At 34.1% G+C, this 18,656-nt stretch overlaps 1 non-coding gene across 1 annotated transcript; it reads left to right on the forward strand.

Moving 5' to 3' along the window:
- The first annotated feature begins 1,172 nt into the window (after positions 1–1,172).
- LOC121227611 (small nucleolar RNA R71) lies at positions 1,173–1,279 on the forward strand. The gene has a single exon (XR_005925172.1). It is a non-coding gene; the product is annotated as a small nucleolar RNA R71 (small nucleolar RNA).
- Positions 1,280–18,656: the final 17,377 nt, after the last annotated feature.

The raw sequence follows: 18,656 nt of genomic DNA on the forward strand, positions 1-18,656 counted from the left end.
GTCTCAAATGCTCCAAGTCTTAGTTTTTCAGACAGGATATCCTTCATGAATTTGACGTAGTTCGACATTTGTTCAAGTGCTTCAACCAACTGGATGTTGATATGAAGTTGATTGAGTACGTCTAGGAACTTCTTGAATTGAATTTCTTACTTCTGCTTCTGAGTCTTTGAGGGTAGGGTGGTGGAGGCTTCGTTACTGGAACTGGTTGATTCATCTTCTGTGGCAATTTTACATTTAACGAAGTTGTTAGTTTATCAAAATTAGCTGGTTTAGAAGCTACCTTATCAGATTTTGTAGATTCAGGTTCCAGTGAAACTGGAACTTCAACACTCGGTTGAACTTCCTCTGAGCCTTGAGCATCAGTTGGCTCATTTTCAACTTTGACAATTTTGGGCTCTAATGTCTTTCTGCTCCTTAATGTTAACTCTTTACAATGCTCCTTCCTTGGATTTCTCAAATTTTTCGTATCACTAGGTAAATCACCTTGTAGTCGGTTTCTGAGTTCAGTTGCAAGCTGGCCCATTTGATTCTCCAAAATCCTTATAGTGGAGACATTTTTTGCCACGTATGCCCTTAATAGGTTCTCTAAGCTATTGGCCGGTTTAGCTTGGGTTCATTTCTAAACTTGTTTGGGGAACCAGGTGGCTGGGTCAGTCTAGGTTGGGCGTAAGTGTTACTAGTTCCATCCCCTTGGTTACTCTAGGAAATATTTGGGTGCTTTCACCACGGTGGGTTATAGAAATTGGGTTGCAGTCCTTGCCTTCCTCAATTTTGGTTCTATTTACCCATATAATGCATGGATTATGGGTTCGATGGACATTCTTTGAACAAATGTCCTTCCCCATAATAGACACAGGCTTCATTTTCAAAATTGATTTGGTGGTTGTGCTACAAAACTATTAAACTCATTAGTGGTAAAATTTTTAAGCATTGAGGATACCTGAGATGCGAGTGAAGTAAGAGCGTCTACTTCATGTATTCTAGCGACTCGTTTTCCTGACGTTGCTCAATTGATTGGCCATTGATAATTTTTGTTGGCAATCCTCTTAATGATTTCGTAAACCTCATTATAAGACATAGAAAGGAGAGCACCATTAGAAGAAGAATCCTCTATCATCCTCGTGTGGGCATTGAGACCATTATAAAACATCTCAAGTTGGATTCCATGTGGGATTCTGTGATGAGGGCACTTTCGTAATAATTATTTATGCATTTCCCATGCCTCATACAAGGACTCATCATCCATTTGTTGGAAAGTAGTGATCTCGTTCCTCAACTTAGCATTCTTGCTAGGTGGAAATACTTCGTGAGGAATCTTTCTGCTAACTCTTGCCATGTGGAAATTGAATTTTATGGCAATGAGTTCAACCAGGCTCGAGTTCTATCCCGTAGAGAATATAGGAATAGCTTCAATCGTAATGCATCTTCGGGTACTCCAACTAACTTGAAAGAATCGCTTACCTCCATAAACAGTCTTGAGTGAAGATGAGGATCTTCGGTAGGCATTCCACTAAATTGGCCGACTGTCTGAGGCATCTGGAACATGATTGGCTTCAGCTCGAATTGTTGTGTCTCGATTTTGAGTCTCTTAATACCCAGATTAAGATCATGAAACACTGGCACGACATACTGTCTTAAAGCTTTATCCCTGTCATTAGCAATAAGGATAGGATTTTGAGTAGGGTTTGGTCCATTTCCTTGATTCAAATTTTCAAGGTTCATCTCTTCGGTCCTTCTCTAACTTACTTGTCTTCTTCGCTGTTGAAAAGTTTGTTCAATTTTAGGGTCTATAGGAAGTAAATTGATAATTCAGTCAATACTCATAAACACCTGAAATAATCAAAACAAAATTAATTAAGTTAAAACCGAACAAAAAATTAAACCAAAATGCAAAACTAACAAATTCACAAATAATGACTTTTTAAAACAGTCCCCGACAATGGTGCCAAAAACTTGGAATGACGGAAATGTGCAAGTGTACACAATCGCAACAAGTAATAAAGTGACAAGTAAATATCGAGTTATCGTACCCACAAGGACTGTGAAAAGAAATATTTATGAATGCAATTTTAAAAAAACTTTGGTATAGAAAAATATTTTGATTTGAGGAGGTGATTAAAAACTAGGATTTTAAATAAATAAAATAAATAAAAATAAAAAAAAGTTCCAATGCATGATTTCAAAAGATGATTTTAATCAAGATGACATAGTTGTGTTAGATTAATTATATTTCTTAACTTAGAATTACTAAACTTATGTTTATGTTGTTACGAATAAATTCATGGCAACTTGGTAATTTGCTAACTTGTGATACTTACTTACCAAAATTCATTTATCTCTTGACTATATCTCTATGTCAATTCAACCGATTAAACAAATTTTAATAAGCAAATGTGTTAATGCACATACATACTTATGAAATTAAAATAATCCCTTGTACATAACTCTATGCCAATTCAAACAATTAATTCAATCTCATAAGCACATAAAAGATTACATGAGGTAGCAACGTATTTCTACCTTGAAACAGTTTAATCAAAATAATCTTGCAAGTTATGCAAGGCTAATGTATCGTTAGATACCATTGCTAATTTAACCCTCAACTATCTTAGATGATTAAACATGCACCGATTAAGTATTGTGTTAATTAATTACAATTTCAATCTGTTTAAATAATTAATTCATTTGTTACCTTACAATTGTAATGCAAGAATAACTTAGTCATGGTTTTACTTAATCAAACATCCTACCGAGTCTTATAACAACAAAAATACAATTTTAATAAATTAAGTAGATAAAATGCAATCAACCTAATACAAATTAAATTTAAGCCATATTGTTTAAATTTAACATACTAACATCACAAATATTCATAGACATAATCATTATAATAACAAAATTAAAATGATAGGTAATAAGAATCAAATTCGGTGTTTTCTTCGTGGCTTGACTAGTTTGCTCCACTCCTTCTTCTCTGCTTGTTCTTGTCGAACCAAGGCTTCTACAAACACTTGAATGCTGCTCCAAAATGTGGTTTATTGACACTTTTTCAAGATGTGAAATTGGCAAGGGAATAGGGGAAGAAAATGAAGAACAATGGAAGGGAATGAAGAGAGAAAAATGAGAAAGAAGTGAAGAGATGAGAAGGGTTGAGATGTGTTTGAAGTGAGCAGGAAAGGGGGGTATTTATAGGTTGACATGGCTGCTAAAATAAGCAAAAATCAGCAACCATAGACTCCCTCATGGTCGGCCACACATGTGGCAAGTTTAAAGAATTCAAACTTACTATTTTAAGGTAGGGCAAATCTAGAAAGGCACAAATAGTTGAGGGGTTTGAATGAAATTTGAAGGAGCCTTCAAGGGCCATTTTGCAAGTTAAATAAGTAGTCAAGCAAGCTAATTGGGTCAGCATGTGGGACAGTTTTGGGCTGCCCAGTGCTCGGTTTGAACGGTTTTCTCGATTCAGCTCAATTGGGCCACTTTTCATAATTGATTAATAATAATTTATTTAATCCAATTAAATTGGATTAAAATTAAAATTAATTATATTATGAATTAATACATATAATTTGGACTATCTTAGGCAGAAAAATTAATTCGCCTTGATGCTTCAAAATTGCTTCTTGATTTTGTGCTTCTAGTAGTGCCTGCCGAGTCGTTTTTTGCCCTTTGTGTGAATCTGTAAAAAATGATAAAAATTAATCAAAAATTATTATAAAATTAAGTAAAATTCAACATGTTAATAATTTAAGTAAAATTTAATTATTTTATAATAATTAAATATTTTTCGACAAGAATTTTACCGGAACTGCATGAATTTGAGCTAAAAAGAGTATGAAAAAAGTGTGTATATTTTCATGTTTCCAGAACACCCCTTTCATTTTCCTTCCTTGCACTTTTGTATGGGTTTTATGAAGTATGATCCTCTGATGAAGAGAAACTTGTTGTGGTGCTTGCATTAACACTGCCAACTAATACCCCGATTATGCTCCCTCATTTGACATCATAACCTTTGTAAACTTCAAGCCTTAGTTACACTTCAACCCAAGACGGTATAATCACCGCCAACCTAGACCTAGAGTTGCAAGCGGTCCCGACTTCCCAAGTGATTTCTCCATACTCACACGACATGTAACATCCCAAAATAGGGCCTAGTCAAAATAGTGGTTTCGAGACCATAAATCTGACATCAAAATATTTTTTTATGATTATTATGAGGTTTAGAGTATGAGAATATGCATGTGTTAAAAATTTCATAAAGAAATTCTTTAAGTGAGGTGTCCAATTGGAAATTAGGGACTAAATTGAATAAATTGCAAAACTTGGATTCTAGAAGCAATTTGTATGAAATTGCTTTAGATTATAAAGTAGAAGGTCTTGGAGAGAAATTTTCCCAATTTCTAAGTTTTTGGACAAAAATGGGATTGCATGGATGAAATTTTAAAGAAAGGGCTTAAGGGCATTTTGGTCATTTGGCATTTTAATGAAACAAAATGGGAAAAATGAACCAAAAATCAGCCATCTTCTCCCTTGTACCAGCTAAAATTCTCAAGCCCTCCATAGCTAGGGTTTTCAAGCTTTTCAAGCTCATTAGTAAGTACTCCTAAGCCCTGTTTTAAATGTTCTTTGCATTTTTGAGATCCCGGTAACTTACTCTCTCCATTTCTACCCATATTTCATGCTAGGGTTTATGTTTAAAAAATTTACCCATGCATGAGTTACTTGTATTTTGATGGTTTATGGAGGAATATGAAATTTGGATGTGTGTTAAACATCTTTTCCTAGGTGATTTTCAAGAAAAACCCATAAAGGGACCTTTTTACAAAAGTTGTTAAATGTGTGGTAGAAATGTGAAAATAATGTAAAATGTGGGTTGCCATAAGAGGAAAAGTGTTCAGCTAGGCTTGGGTAAGATAGAAATTTCATGTGTTTCATTATACTAGCCAGGGACTAAATCGTAAAAATGTGAAAGGTTAAGGGCAAAATGGTCATTTAGACCGGGGGTGGAATTTAGACTTGAAAAGTATAATGTAGAGTATTAATGATTTAATTCTGTTGTTTTAGACCCTGAGGAACAAATTTCGGAGGTCGATCGAGGAAAATGAAAGGTTTCAGAATAACCGAAACACGACACCGATATGAATAACAGGTAAGTTCGAATAACTTAAAGTAAACTCATAATATGCCTAATTATATGATATGTGAATGAATGATGTTTTCATTTATCGATGACATAAAAATTTCATAAAATGCATCTTTGATAACGATATATTGAAAAATGTCTCGGTTGAGGTTTAAAAAGGGAATTCGATGGATAAACCATGATTTACAAGCAAATTGAGATCCTGCATGTGTCACAGAAAGGATTTAACTCAGACGGTTAATCCATTGATCTCAATTATAAAAAGGATCCAGCCCGAACGGGTGTTCCTTTGGATGATTGAGCCTCTCGAAGAATACATGTGCATTATGGATTTAGCCCGGACGGGTAACCCAATTAGGGTCTAAATTTAGCCTGGACTGGTAATTCAGATCCGAGCTCAATAAAGGTGTTTGTTGTTATAAGGGGATTTAGTCTGGACTGGCAATCTCGACATCACCTTATGAGTTTTGTAAATGGAGGATTTAGCCTGGACTGGTAATCCCGCCATAAAATGTGAGGTTCACGGGAGTGTACACTTGAAATGATCATCCTTACGAATTGAAGGTTAATGGATATTCTATCGAGATTTCCTAGAAACTCATCAGGATTAATATGAGAAGGATGTATATCAATGAAACAATGAATGATGAGCTCATCTAAGATAAATTACATGGTGCTTTGTTATGTGACTAACTCATTGATTGAGTGCATGTGATAGGGAACCATTTCATACTTGTTGGTTTCATTATCTATTATGGATGTATTGTAACTACTTGGGAAGTTTACTTTCCGGTTATTCGAGCTTACTAAGCATGTAAATGCTTACCCCTCTCCTTTCCCCTGTTTTACAAAGCTCGAGGACTTGTAAGGATTGGAAGACAGTTGGAGAGTCAGCACACTATCAACTAGACCAGCTTTGGTATAAAGACATTTCTATTTTGTTCAATGGCATGTATAGGACTTTTAAGTATTTTGTTATATGTGTCACTTAATTTTCCAAATGAAAGCATGTAAAGATATACCTCTCTTTTTGTATATGGCCATGGGAATTGGCTTATTTTGAAGTAGGCTATGATCTACAAATCTATGCATGTTTATACTTCATATGATGGTTTGTTTTTAATTGGCAATGAGTCACAAGAATGAGCCAATCTCAAACATTTCAATGAGACAAGGAATCTCCTTAAATACAAGATGGGAATTAACCTAGCATGTATGAAACCAATGATATGAGGTTTACATGCAATGAGGTTGATCAAAGTTTCGTATAAGTGTAGTATTAAAGTAGCCTAAAAGCATGATTGGTTGATAAGAGGATGATCAAAGGCTTGGAAAATATCCTAGCAAGATCCACATGGCCGTGTGTGACACACGGCTCACCCCCATGGGTGTGTGGTATGGCTGTGCGTCCCTTGACCTAAAATTTTAAGTCAGTGTTGTACACGGGCTAAGCACACGGGCGTGTGTCTTAGCTGTGTGTCCCTAATTGTATGATGAGGTTATAGTCAGTATCGCACACGGGTTGAGAACACGGGCGTGTGTCAAGCCACACGGGTGTGTGTGACCACATGGCCTCACCCACATGGGTGTGTGAATATTCAAGGTAAGGGAATTTTTCTCAAGTTCCCAAAGTTCATTAAATGTTTTTGGTTTTATCCTGAATCGGCCTTATGTACGTTTTAGGTCTCATGCACATGTTTGAAAAGTTTTAAATTTGGGCGAAACTCAAGGACTCAATTTGGTATGTTTGTTAATGTGAAATCCCGGTAGCGCCTTGAATCCTATCCCGGTGTCGGACATGGGTGAGGGGTGTTACACGACAAGTGAAATTTGTAGGTTATCGAACTCCATTGCATCACCGTGAACCCAAACACAACTTAAAACTATGACTATGTCTCTCTCAAAGCAAGAGAAATAAATCTTTAAACTCGAAAATTTCAACATACAAAAAAAAAGAAAAAAATTTAGAAGAGACTGAGATGTGGGTGAGTAGAGAATGAAAAAAGAGTATTTATATAGGGGATGGGGCAGGGTATAAAGGGAAACTTCTTTTTTTTCCCATGTATCTCAGGTTGCAAGAGCTTAAAAACAATCAAATTGGGCTAGTTGAATGGCTAGAGAGAATACTCTTTCTATCGGTGGCTTTTTCATCTGACATGGCAGTGAAAACACTTCCTATAGGACGCATTTTCTACCCACATGTCTGATATGCCAGTGGAAAATGTGTCCTGCAAGAAGCGTTTTCACTGCCATGTCAGATGAAAAGGCCCCCTACAAAGAGTGTTTTCCCTCCGGTCATTTCAACCAAGCCAACTTGATTGCCTTTGAGTCACTGCAACCTAGAATTCCCGAGATAAACTTGATAAACTTTATTAATTCCTTTTTTTTCTTTTAAATGCTAGTTAATATTATTTATTGAAGTAAGATATATTACAATATGCCATCTTAAGTTTTAATCTTTTTTCGTACCTCCTGAGCAATTCTTTGCTTTCTCAAAATATTAGGGTGAACAAAAGGACAGAGAAAAACTTAAATGAAAAAGTAATAGAAATAATTGTAAATTTTAAACCCACAATTAGGGGTGAGTATTTGATCGAGTTGAGTCGAATCAAGTCAAAAAATTTCGAGTTAATCAAGTTGACGAATCCTATTTTAGCAACCAAACTCGATTTGAATTTTTTTTCAAATCGAGTTAACAAATCCTATTATTTATACTAAATATTACGTTTACATAGACCGATTATTTAACTAGTAAATGAATACAATATTATTTAATTACATAAATAATATAATTTACTAAATAATTAACTATTTTAGGCATGCAAAATAACTATATATAACGTTGCAAGATGATCATAGTAGCAATAATTTGAGTCAACTACATAAGCTATTACACCACACGCATAATTATATTTACATACTGCATAATTATGCATCAAGAAATATCTTATATATAAGATAACAAAATGATATACCAAGAGCATGATATAGGGATACATGTCACTACTACACAAAATATGATATTAATAAAATGATACACCAAAAGTAAGATATAAATGGTCATGGTGTGACGCTCCAAGACTCGAATTCAACAAAATAAATTCAAGCTTCCTACACAAAAAAATCCAAAGTTCAACCAATTATTTTGACCAAGTAAAGAAAATGCAAGGTTGAAGTTTTCATAAGGATTAACAAAATATCTATTCCAAAAAGCTAAAATCAAACTATCTTCAAGCTTCATCTTCTTCAAACATTGTAGATAGTACCAACAATTTTGTAACAAAAATAAAAAATGTATTCTTAAATTATGAAAATTTTTACTAGAAAAATTAAAAATAAACATTCAAATTTGTGAGTTGTAGTTAAGTATGTTACCATCTTCATGTTCTGACACCTTTTACAATTCTAATAAATATCAAAAGAGAAAAATGTTAGTTAAATTGTGAGAATATTTATAAAAATAATTCAAATAAGCAATTAACCTTTTGGATTAAAGTTAGTCCCTTACCATCATCTATATTTTGAAGTTCCTCCACATACTCCTCAAGGTTGATAGGATCTTTTGACCTTTGAAGCCAATCTTGTGTGCAAACTAAAGCCTTAACCATAGATGTAACGGCCCGATTTTGGGCCCAGTCGGAACACTGGTTTCGGGACCACTAATCTGAGGATGGAGAAATTACTTTTAGTATTATTTTATGTGTTATGGCATGGTTATATGAGAGTATGAAATTTTTGGTGAATTAATTTTACCGATTTCATGCTTAATTGTGAAAAAAGACTAAAAACGCATAAAGTGCAAAAGTCCTATTTTGATAGCTAAGGGTGTCAAATAGCTAGTGAACCTTAATTGGGGGTCTTTAAAGGGCAATTAGACCTTTAAAGAGTCATGGCCAGCCATAGGAGACAAAGATGGTCAAAATGTCAAAATTTGGTGGGTTTGGTGACTAACTTGACCAAAAATAAAATAAAGAGAAAAGATATCATCTTTTTTTTCCTATCTCCTTCTCCACCAAAAATTCAGCCACTGTAGGGGTTTTGAGCTTCAAAAATTTCATCCACTCTCTATTCTTGCAAGTAAGTGACTTTAATGGCTTTCTTGAAAATTTTTACATTTTTAGAACCTTTGTAGCATGAGCTTTCTAACAAAGGGACTATTTTGTTAAATGGTTGAAAGTCTAGGGTTTTACCATGAAAGTGTTCATGTTGTTTTCTGAAATTTTATGAAAGAAAATGAATCATGGTTATGAAATAAACAACTTTTGTGAAGGGACTTCTTATGAAAACCCTAATAGGACCATTTTGTAAAGTTTGTAAAATAGATATAATGTTGTGAAATATTGGAAATTTAGGGTTGTCATAAGAGAGATAAATGGTCGGTTAGGCTTGACTAATAAGGAAACTCGATAAAACTTAATTTCCGAGCCTAGGGGTAAAATGGTCGTTTTGTGAAAGTCTAGGGCAAAATGGTCATTTTTCCCAAATCATAAATCATTGAGCATTTAGATTTAATTGATGATTAAATTAATAAATGTTTCCATTTTAGATCAACAAATAAAAAATCCAAACCTAGACCGAGGGAAGGCCAAGCAAGTAGATTAAATCAACTAGTCGCCACATTTTGAGTACCGAGGTAAGTTGTATGTAAATAATACAACTATATTGTTATTATATGTGTTTGAATTGATATAGCATAAATTTCTTGTTTGTGGAAATGATTATGTATTATGAATATTGAGATAGTAGAACTCTCGTTTGAACCTTAGGAAATAAATCAGATATTCATGCCATGACATTCGGGTTTTTTGTGTGCTAGTGTAAGACATGTTTGGGACATGCATCGGCCACATTATGAGAGCCAGTGTAAGACCATGTCTGGGATATAGCATTGGCATTGAAACAAAATCTAGTGTAAGACATGTCTGGGACATGCATCGGTTACATGATGTGTCAGTGTAAGACCATGTCTGGGACATGGCATCGGCACGTATAGAGGTGTTTTTGGGATATGGCATCAGCACGGATATATGAGAGCTAGTGTAAGACCATGTCTGGGACATGGCGTCGGCCTTGATTTTGATAGTCAGTGTAAGACCATGTTTGGGACATGTTATCGACTTGATGGATGAGCCAGTGTAAGACCATGTCTGGGACATGGCATCGGCATTATACCAAATGTTTGAGGCTTATTGAATATCCAATAGCATTCCAAATGGTTCAACAATGAGAATTACAATTTAAGTTAAACGAGAAAAATATAACCATGTTGTGAATGGTACAGGTACCTATTTCAAATGTATGAGATGTGACCTTAATATATCCTATGTGAATTGTATTGGATAGTGATGATTAAGTTGTGCTTATGCCTACTTTTGTACTATGAGCATGATGATGAATGATAAAGTTGTTGTTATATTTATTTGCATGCAACTTACTAAGCTTTATGCTTACTCCCTCTCCTTTCCATTTTTTCATAGTGCCGCCAATTAGCTCGACGATCATCGGACGTCGGAGGCATCGATCACACTTTCAACCGAAGCACTTGGTATAGTTGGTTTTATCATTTTGAATATGGCATGTATAGGGCTTAGACTTTTAAGTTTTGTGTCAATGTTATTTTGGCCAAATGTGTTGGCTTAGGATGAATCCCTTCATTTTGTATAAAGCCTTGGATAATGGCTAATGTTCATTATTGATATATGCAAATGATGATATTTTCATGGATAAGTAAATTGCATGAATGAGATAATGCCTTGTGTGGCTGATTAGACCTTGTATTGTTGTGTGGATTTGTCATGTTAGAGGTTACGTAGGTTAGTGCAAGTAAGGGTGGCAAAAAGGCTTGGTAAATAGCCTTATTTTATCCACACGGGTAGACACACGTGTGTGTGTCTAGGCCGTGTGTGACACACGGTTAACCCCATGGGCGTGTTATCCAACCGTGTGTCCCCTACACGTTAAATTGATAAATCAGTATGCATGGTAGTAAACACACGGGCAAAGACACGACCAAGTGTCTCAGTCATGTGGAGAACACGGCCTCTGGCCACGGGTGTGTGCCTTGCCTGTGTGCCCTAAATTGGATGCTGACGTCAGAAATAGAATGTCAAGGTTTTTAGACATGGGCTAAGACACGAGCGTGTCGTGGTCGTGTGAGGGACACGGGCGTGTGTCAGGCTGTGTGAAAACCCCTGCAGGTTCGAATTTAAGGATTTAATTCGCATGGGCTAGGGGCACGGGCATGTCCCCTTATGCTTAGGCCATGTGAACCACATGGACCATCAGCATGGCCATGTCATAGTGGCCACACAGGCGTGTTGCCCTTCCACACGGGCATGTGTCCTGTTTTAAGGGTCATTTTTATAAAGTCAGTTTAAGGACCCGAGTTGATTTTGAATGGCTTTCAATGGATGTTTGAGGCCTCGTAGGCTTATATTCAGGATTTTAGACAAAATTTGAAAAAGTTTTAATTTTTAACTGGCTCGTATGATCTGACTTGTACGTATGTATGTGATTTGTGAACGGTAATGCCTCGTACCAGGTATTGGTATCAAACTCGGGTTAGGGGTGTTACAATAGAAGGAGTCAAAGAACTTCTAAAATTATCTAGAACATGTCCACTCATGCTAAAAGCACTTTTGGATACAACGGTTGAGATAGGAACGGATAACACATCTCGAGCCATTTGCGCAATAATTGGGAATCTTGGACTATTAACTTTCCACCACAATAACAAATCAAATGAATCTAAATTATTTTCACAATCTTCTTCCAAATATCTATCCAACTCATATTTAGTTTCCAAGCCAACACGTTGTTTTTTCTTCATATATTGTTGCATGACTAAGCCTATCTTCGGTTTTACTTGATCTATTTCATTTTCACTTGAACTTGGAGCTCTAGTAGGAAAATTACATTCAACTTCAACATTCATGTGATGATTTCCCTCAACAATTGCAGAATATTCATCAAACAAATAATGCAATTCTCTATTGACCATCCTAATAATGTCATCTGCAATAGTAGGAAAAAGCAAGTTGACTCCAAATGTAAGAAAATCAAAATTTTGCACCGTGGGTCAAAGATAACTGCTAGATAAATAAGCAAGTTTACCACTTTTGAATCAACCCAATACTTCTTGTACTTGTCATTCATTTTTGAAGCTATAGACATTATGTCTAAATCCCCACAATGTTTCTACTCATCGAGAAGACAATACACATCTGTGACTACTTCAAAAAAAGTATTAGAGGTGACATGTAATGATCCAGGCAACTTCAATGTAAGTTTATGAAAAAGCTCAAGCACTTTCATAACTCTTCTAACATTTTCCCAATCATCACATGTGGGGACTCCATATCCAGCACTAAGGTCTCGAAAAAAGTTATGATCATCATGAACATAAGCTTCAGACACACATTCATATTTTTCAACCACATTTAACATCATATAAGTTGAATTCAATCTAGTAGGCACATCTAGACATATATGAGCCTTAGTACCTACCATTTCTTCTTCTGGCCGATGGTTGAATTTAGATAACCTTGATGGTGATGCTCTAATATATCTCACAACTCCTCTAACTCGATCCACAGATATAGAAGCATCCTTAACGCCTTCTTGAACAATGAGACTAATAATGTGTGTCGCACATCTCATATGTATATATTTACCATTCGTAACATAAGCTTTTCGATGAATCAACTTCTTTCTCAAATAATCAACAGCAACATTGTCAGAAGATGCATTATCAATAGTAATTGCAAAGACCTTCTCAATCCCCTAATCCCGAAGACATTTCTCAAGCGCTTGACCAATGTTCTCACCTCTATGAGCAAAAATTGGGAAAAATTTTATAATTCTCTTTTGTAACTTCCACTCATCATCTATCCAATGAGCTGTTAGAACCATGTAGGATATTCTTTGCAGTGACGTCCAAGTGTCTATCGTCAAACAAATTCTACTTGTCTCTTTTGAAAAGATTGCTTTAAATGTATTCTTCATGGAATTAAATAAATCAAGAAAACCTTTTCTAATTGTCCAACGACATGGAAGATGAAACCTTGGGCATGCTATAGAAATAAAGAACTTAAAACCCTCCCCTTCCACAAATTTAAAAGGTAATTCATCCACAATGATCATATGAATCAATGCAATTCTAATATCATCTTGATTAAACACCCAAGTTGACATATCTACATTTTTTTAGCTAGATTTTGTAAATGCAAGTTCTGCTTACTTAAGATCAGAGGTATTACCTCAGGGTTTTCTGGAGCAAGTCTTCAAATGGTTATTTTGATTGGTGGTAGAAGCCCCAGTTTCCATTGTGTAAGTGACATCGCAATAATTACACTTTGCCCTATTCTCCCCATCTTCTGTTGAGTATTTGCTAAAATGTTGTCAACAAGGTGCCCTTGGTTTGTTCTTTCTTCGAGTATTTCCCTTCTTTGTTGTGCGAACAACTTTAGTAGGAAAAGTAGGTGTAGCTTCTTGTAATGCTTTTTTGTTGGGACTTCTAGGATGATATTGAGTCATTCATCTACAAAAATAAATATAATCAATTAAAATTACAAAATGGTCAATGGCCATAATTCCATCAAAGTTTTATACTAATAGATATGTTCCACACAAATATCCATCAACAATTCAAATTAAAGCATTCAAAACTAACTTAAAACAAAAACAATGGAGGAACTTAGTTTTAAAATATACTAATTTAACTTATCGAATATATTAACGAAACTTATAATTGAGTAAACGTAACAAAAGTTTTTAAAAAATGAGAATAAAAAGTCAAAATTTTAAAACTCTTATTTGAAGAGTTGTGGTTCACATAAATAATAATAATAATAAATAAAATTTACAATAAATAATATAAAGTAAATCAATAGTCAAAGATGAAAGAAGCCATAAGTCCATAACACTTATTTTGGGATATTGGAATGAGATTTCCAATCATTTCAACTAATATTTATAATGGATAGAGATTAACAAATTATTTTAGCCTGCAAATCATTCTCATCCGCATGTTTAGGAATAGAATTTGAATGAACTAAAATTCCATCACGTTTGTCACTTACTGTTTAAATAAATGTAATAAACATAACATTATTAGGCATCAACATGTTAAAGGTCTGTAATTTCTAGTTTTGGCCAATACATACTTTGTTACAATATAACAAATTGGATTAAGTTGAAGACTTGAGTGACAAGTTAGCGAGCATAAAGCATTTTTTTCCTTTCATGTTGGCACATTTGATGCACTGTGTCTTCGCCTATTTTTCGAACACACTATTTGAAGAATTATGATTCACGTGTTGTTTAAGATCAAAAAGTGCATGCCTAACTAATACTTATCATAAACAAATAATGCAATGGGTCACGTTCATTTTCAACTTTAATAAACTTGAACACAACAACTCCATCCATGGCCTGGTCTTCATCTGAAATGTTGCATTAAAGTAGTTATATCTGTTTCTTTTTGCTTTTGCAAAATTAATTTATTTAAAGAGTTGATTAATTTACTTTGAAGTGGTTTTTATAATATACATAATATACATGCATGACTTAAATGAAGCTAAACGGAATTTATATGCATTAATATATATATGCACATGACTTAAATGAAGCTAAACGGAATTTATATGCATTAATATATATATGCACATGACTTAAATGAAGCTAAACATAAAACAGTATATATATGCATTAATATATATATGCTGTAACGCCCCGTACCCGAGACCGTTGCCGGAGTTGAACACGAGGTGTTAACGGACTTAATTCATTTTAAAATTTCCAGACAAGCTAGCTAACTGCATCACAGTCGCTTTAAAAATCATATCTCGAGTTCCAAAACTCAAAATCCAGTTCCGTAAATTTTTCCTGAAACTAGACTCATACATATATCTACTAATTTTTTTCCAGAATTTTTGGTCAAGCCAATTAGTACAGTTTATTAGTTAAATTCTCCCCTGTTTCAAGGTTTGACTACTCTGACCTCTGTGTATTACGAATCAGATATCTCCCTGTAAAAAGCTTCAATGACTATGTTGTTTGTCTCTAATAAAACTAGACTCAATATTGATCTGTACATATAAATCATGACTTATAATTATCTTTGTAAAATTTATGGTGAATTTCCAAAGTCATAATAGGGGATCCAGAAATCGCTCTGGCCCTGTTTCACAAAAATTTAAACATCTCATAAAATGTAGCTCATATACCTGTTTTGCTTCTTCCATATGAAAATAGACTCATCAAGCTTCAATTTCATAACTTATTCATTATTTAATTCCATTTCTACTATTTTTAGTGATTTTTCAAATTCACGTCACTACTGCTGTCTGAATCTATTTTGTGGTAAATTTTACCTATTTCATGTTTCCATGGATTAACTAGCAATTTGACATACATAGCACCAAATATGATCATGATTAGCCATTCCAATGGCTAATCATTACCAAGCATTTCCATACCACTCAATAACCATATCATAAGATCATATATATAAAATGATTATAATGCTATACTCAAAATATACAAGCCATTTTCGCATGGCTATACGAGTATACATTACCAAAAGATACTTAATTAACAACAAAGGTCAGTCCTATACATGCCATTATCAAAGTTCAACTAAAAGAGTACCAAAAAGGGGCTTAGATAGTGTGGATGACTTTGACTTTGACACTTCCGAGTCCGATAGCTGACGAACAAAATCTATAATACAGAGAATTTAAGCAACAGAGTAAGCGTTTCGATGCTTAGTAAGCTTATAAGTAAGGAAATCATTTGAAACAAAAACACAAAAGAAATAGCATTCATAAGGATAAATAAATGTCTATGCACAAGATCACATATTCATTTTAATTTACACTTCTATCAATATGTTTACACATTCGAAGTCAAACTTAACTAAATTTCATTTGAATCAATTTCATGTAACTTGAGTGAGCTATAGACTTCATATAACCCTAAGGAATGGCCGGGAGAGCATTATTCGATTACATAATCACAACTTATACTGTACAAAATTTTTCCAATGTATATACGATCCATACCTGGTCATATTAGGGATTATGAGCACATTAATCGGAATTATTACGACAGAATCGCACCTTTCCAAACATAATTACTTTCAGAATTTGGCTCGGATGTAACAACCGGCACAAATGCCTTCGGGACTTAACCCGGTTATAATAACCCGCACGACTGCCTTCGGGACTTAACCCGGTTATAATAACCCGCACGAATGCCTCCGGGACTTAACCCGGTTATAATAACCCGCACGAATGCTATGCACATATATATCATAACCCATTAGCATTACTAGGAAACAAGTTCAACATGCTTATCAACCCTTACTCTTACGGCTCAATAGCTACATACAAGTAATACGATTTCATTTCGTTATTCCACATGAATTCTTTAACCATTCAGCTCCAAGTCATATAAAATAAAAATCATTTGTTTCACTATGTAATTTATATAGAACCATAAGATCACAACTTATCTACTATGCTTTTATATGATACCTATAAAATCATAAACTAAGTTCCGTTACTCAAAGACTTACCTCGGTATATTGGAACGGTTGTGGATTGATTACTCTATTGCTTTCTCTTTTCCCCGATCCAACTTTGATCCCCCTTGCCCTTGAGCTTAATGAATACAAGTAGAAGTATTCAATATTTTTACCAATAATGTTTACTTGTTAATCACATTCGGCAATCACATATCAAACTCATTTTATTATAATTTATCATTTCCACAATTTATTTTAAACTTACAAATTTCATAAATAATACAATTTTATACACCATGGCTACTTTTGCCGAATGTTCATATAATTTAAATAACAATTCATCATTCAACTTTCAAACCAAAACGCCATTATATGACCACATATACATACATCCATATACTTAAGCTCAATAATTATAATATAACATCAAGTACTCATTTTACTCATGTGGCCGATTATACTTGGTCATACATACACATAATCAAAAATAAATTCCAAAATTTTCACATCATTTATGTACTAAGCCGAATACACTTGCCAAGTTCACATACATTCTTCAACAATTCCTTCTTTAAACAAACACATATTCGGCTAAAACAATGAAAATTTTAGCAGCTTTTAATTTAACGCCTAATCAATTATAACACATTTAAGCATTCTTTTCATATTATCAACTCCAACCACATACATTATTCAAGTATAACATTTTCATATTCGGCAATAGTATCAAACATAATAGCCGATTCTTCTCACTTTGTATCTATGCATCTATTTGATCATTAGTTTAGTTCAAACACCCATACAGCAAGATTCATCCAATTTAACATGAAACAAAAACCTTAATCCTCAATAACTACTATGGCCGAAAGTTCTAGTCATCCCAAAATCAAAATTTCTAACATGGGTTACCTAAAGAACTTGGTAACTAGTTCAAATTTATCTAAAATTTCAAGAATTCACATGAATTTCTCACCTTATTTATGGCTTAGAATCACCAAATGGTTGCTCCCTTTTTCCCCCTTAGAATCGGCCAAGAAGAAACAAGAATAAAGACTTTGTTTCTTTCACCCATTTCCTTCCTTTAACTATTATTATTCTATATTTTAAAGCCATTTAATAATGGAAAATGCTAAAATAAAATTCATATATTTTATACTAACTTACAACATGGCCAGCCACTAATAACAAAATGGTTAATTTGACATGCAAAACCCTTCCTTTTAATACATTCATTATATACCATCTTAAAAATTTGCCTACCACTTTTCATTTTTCTCACACAAGTCCTATTTAATAATTTCATATATAATTGAAAAAATTAAAGTAAGAAATTTTCACATATGTATGTTCATGCACAATAAACATAGAAAATAACAGTTAATTATTTTTATGACTCGGTTTTGTGGTCCCGAAACCACTTTTCGACTAGGGTCACATTAGGGCTGTCACATATGCATTACTTAAATGAAGCTAAACTTGCTAATAATGGTGTATATATATGCATGACTTAAATGAAATTAAACCTACTAATAATGGTTAATTTAATTAACCTAGAATAATAAGAAAGAATAACAGAAACCTGGAAACTTTGATTAGTAAAAACAGACCCTTAAATCATACAAGGCAGGCAGGCGAGGCGATTTTCAAATGAGAATTTGTTAAATGTGTGATGAGTTAACTCAGTTGGGATTCCCTCTAGTATTGATAATCAAATTCAAAGGTGGAATTTCAATTTTCTTTCCGTAAGAAGCAAGAAGAAGATTCAAAAAGAGCACAGTAATTGTTTTTAGAATGTAAAGGTAAAAATTGAAAACACTCACTCACTCACACGCACAAAGCCAAAAAAAAACTACAATCTCACTTTAAACAACTGATGGTGGTTGTAGCCTATGGAACCGTGGTCGTGGCCTCGTGGGACAAACCAAGAAATCAAAAAACAGTAAACAATTGGAAGAGGGGTCGTCAGGTGTGGGGAAGGAATTAAAA

Source organism: Gossypium hirsutum, chromosome A03 (assembly GCF_007990345.1).
Source record: "Gossypium hirsutum isolate 1008001.06 chromosome A03, Gossypium_hirsutum_v2.1, whole genome shotgun sequence".
Lineage (NCBI taxonomy): Eukaryota > Viridiplantae > Streptophyta > Magnoliopsida > Malvales > Malvaceae > Gossypium > Gossypium hirsutum.